Here is a 3762-nt window from a genome sequence, read left to right on the forward strand (position 1 = left end):
ACCTTTCACTTTATATATTAATGACCTCGATGAAGGAACTGAGGGCATTCTGGGTAAGTTTGCAGATGATACAAAGCTAGGTAGAGGAACAGGTAGCATTGAGGGGAGGCTGCAGAAGGATGTGGACAGGATCGGAGAGTGGGCAAAGAAGTGGCAGGAGTACAATGTGGGAAAGTGTGAGGTCATGCACTTTGGTGGGAAGAAGAGGCATAGACTATTTTCTAAACGGGGTGAAAATTCAGAAGTCTGAAGTGCAAAGAGCCTTGGGGATTCTAGTCCAGGAATCTCTCAAGATAAACATGCAGGTTGAGTCAGAAATTTGGAAGGCAAATGCAATGATGGCATTTATTTTGAGAGGACTTGAATATAAAAGCAGGGATGTATTCTGAGGCTCTATAACTCTCTAGTCAGACCACATTTGGAATATTGTACACAGGTTTGGATCCCTTATCTCAGGAAGGATGTACTGGCCCTGGAACATGTTCGGAGGAGGCTCACGAGAATGGTCCCAGGAATGAAAAGTTTAACATATGAGGAACGTTTGAGGACTCTGGGTTTATATGTGATGGAGCTTAGAATGATGAGGTGGGATCTAATTGAAATATACAGAATACTGACTAGCCTGGAGAGAGTAGATGTTGGGAAGATGTTTCCATTGATAGGAGACAGTGGGACCCGAGGGCATAGCCTTAGAGTAAAGGGAAGACCTTTTAGAACGGAGATAAGGAGAAACTTCTTCACCCAAATAGTGTGAATCTATGGAATTCATTGCCACAGAAGCCTGTGAAGGTGCGGTCATTGAGTATATTTACGACAAAGATAGATAGGTTCTTGATTGTCAAGGGAACCAAGGGTTACGGGGAGAAAGCAGGAGAATGGGGTTGAGATACTTATCTTCCATGATTGAACAGTGGAACAGACTTGATGGGCTGAATGGCCTAATTTCTGCTCCTATGTCTTATGGTCTTATGATCTAAGTATATCAGCTTGTGTTACAGCATGGGATGTGGTTTATGTGAGGATGGGTCACAGTGAGGGTGTGGAACATATCAGGGATTGTTCAGCAAGTGGTGTAAGGTATCTCTTACAAAGTATTACAGTAAGGGGCATGAAGGAAGAGAAATGGAGGAGTTGGAGGGAAAGGGGGAGGCAGTTGTCCAAAGGAGAAGGGGAGTAGCACCCTACAATTAATTCATTTCCCTTCTGTGCTGGGGACAAGGCATATGCCGTATTTCCAATGGACAATTTGTCAGTAGGGCAAGTGAAAATAAAAATTTCCAATGGACCAACTCTGGGATGACAGTAGTCCTCCCCACACACACCCCCATTGTCCTCTACTCCATATCCTGGCCCACCTCTGTCCATCCCCCAAACCAAGCCACCCTCGGGGAAGGAACATGTGACATTAGAATCAGTTGTGAATTTCCTGATGGCCGCTGCCCATCTGCTGATTGAATATGTAACTTGTGCCCAAAGAAATTCCCTCCTCCGCTGTTACCTCTAGACAAGCAGTGAGACCATTTAATGTGTTCCAAAACAACAGAGACTTTATTAAAGGAAATGCTTTGAAAATAGTTATTGAGCAAGGCAAATTACTGCTTTACATTTGATTATGTACAATGGATTCAGATGAGGCGGCCAACTCTGATTGGATGTATTCCAGGAGACTTCAACACATGACATCCAATGCTCCTCCCTGGCACTTCCTCCATTGGTTATTTGTATCGTTACCCTCAGGAGTCTCCACCTCTTCAGACCAAGTGGAACAGACGCATCCTCACCCAGTTGAATGATCCATCTAGAAAGACAAAGGCAGCAGATACATGGAAACACCACCATCAAGTTCCCCTCCAAGCCACTCACCATCCTGACTTGGAAATATATCTCTATTCCTTCGCTGTCGCTGGGTCAAAATCCTGGAATTCCCTTCCTAAGGGCATTGTGGGTCAACCCACAGCAGATGGACTGCAACGGTTCAAGAAGGCAGCTCACCCCCACCCTCTCAGGGGGCAACTAGGGACGGGCAATAAATGCTGGCCCAGCCAGCAACACCCACATCCGACAAATGAATTAATTTTTTAAAAGTGTCAATCAATCAGTCTTTCCCCACCTCCAATCGCATTATTTATATATATTAAAGGAAAGTGCTCAAACGAAATGAAGCAAAATGCAGAAAATTTAATTTATGCCCCCAGATTGTATCTCCTGGACACTTTCTCGCAGCAATGTATTAATGACTGACCATTAATCAATAATTAACTCACTTCCTAGACTCCCATAAACCAAGACACAAATCAGGAGAGTGATGGAATACACTCCACTTGCCTGGACAAGTGCAGCTCCAATGCACTCAAGAAGCTCAACACCATCCAGGACAAAGCAACCCACTTGATTAGCAACCAATCCATTACCTTCACTATTCATTCCCTACATCATTGACTCTCAGTAGAGTCTTAGAGTAGTACACCAGACCCTTCGGTCCAATTCATCCATGCCAACAGATATCCTAAATTAATCTTGTCCCATTTGCCAGCATTTGGCCCATTTCCCTTTAAACCCCTCCTATACATGTACCAATTCTTTTAAATATTGTAATTGTACCAGCCTCCACCACTTTCTCTGGTAGCAGCATGTACCAACCTCAGAATGCACTGCATCAATTTATCAAGCCTCTATCGACAACATATTCCTGACCTCTGCCATCTAGACAGACATGGACAGCAAATGAATGGGAATGCTATCCCTTGCAAGCTTCCTTCCATGCCACACATCATCCTGACTATATTCCTGTTTCTTCACCATCAAATCCTGGAACTCTCTTCTGAATAGCACTGTCAGTATCCCTGCACTTTTTAGATGACAGCAGTTCAAGATAGCTCATCATCACCTTCTCAAGGAACGTGTAGAGATGGAACGTGTAGAAATGATAGCCTAACCAGCATCATCTACATTCAAAAATTCTAGGTCAAAGTGTAAATGTTGACAGTCTCATCTTCAGAACTGACAGGACGCAATACACAATCCAAATAGTAGACATATTCATTTGATTATATCAAGTCCTGATTAGTCTACAACTGGAGAACTCTGAGCAGTTCTGGGCACAACGCAATAAGAAGGACTCAGGTACTTTTGAGGTAGTACAGTGCAGATTTACTGGGATGTAAATTGGACTCCAAGAGTTAATTTATGAGGGACAATTACACAAACCAAGGTTGCATTCCCTGAAATTTAGAAGATTAAAATTTGATCTCATTAAAGGTTTTAAGATATTAAGAGAACAAGTAGGCTAGATAGCAAGCAACTGATTTTGTTGGTTGGAAAGGCTAGGGCATGGGGCCAGGATCTTAAAGTTAGAGCCAAACCTTTCAAAATGAAATTATGACGCGCTTCTTCACACAAAGGGCGATAGAAGTTTGGAGCTGTCTTCCACAAACAATAAATAATTTTATATCTAATGTAGATAAATATCTGTTAACTGATGGAATTAAAAGAAAATGGAATGTTAACCTTTATTGTGAAAGGAATTGTACATAAAGATTAGGGTTTAGATTAGAGTGGTGCTGGAAAAGCACTGCAGGTCAGGCAGCATCCGAAGAGCAGGAAAATTGACGTTTTGGGCAAAAGCCCTTCATCAGGAATGGAGGCAGGGAGCCACCACGGTTGAGAGATAAGTGCTGGGCGGGGTGGAGGGGGGGAAGTGGGGCTGGGTAGAAGGTAGCAAAGAGTACAATAGGTGAATGTGGGTGGGGATGGAGGTGATAG

At 43.2% G+C, this 3762-nt stretch overlaps 1 long non-coding RNA gene across 1 annotated transcript in view; it reads right to left on the reverse strand.

Annotated features, from left to right (window-relative positions):
• Positions 1-1539: 1539 nt before the first annotated feature.
• LOC122542192 overlaps positions 1540-3762 on the reverse strand; it is a 58971-nt gene continuing 56748 nt past the window's right edge. Inside the window, exon 3 of the long non-coding RNA XR_006309754.1 lies at positions 1540-1798. This is a non-coding gene — a long non-coding RNA (uncharacterized LOC122542192). The remainder of the gene's footprint in view (positions 1799-3762) is intronic.

This window comes from Chiloscyllium plagiosum, chromosome 39 (genome assembly GCF_004010195.1).
Source record: "Chiloscyllium plagiosum isolate BGI_BamShark_2017 chromosome 39, ASM401019v2, whole genome shotgun sequence".
In the NCBI taxonomy this organism is placed as follows: Eukaryota; Metazoa; Chordata; class Chondrichthyes; order Orectolobiformes; family Hemiscylliidae; genus Chiloscyllium; species Chiloscyllium plagiosum.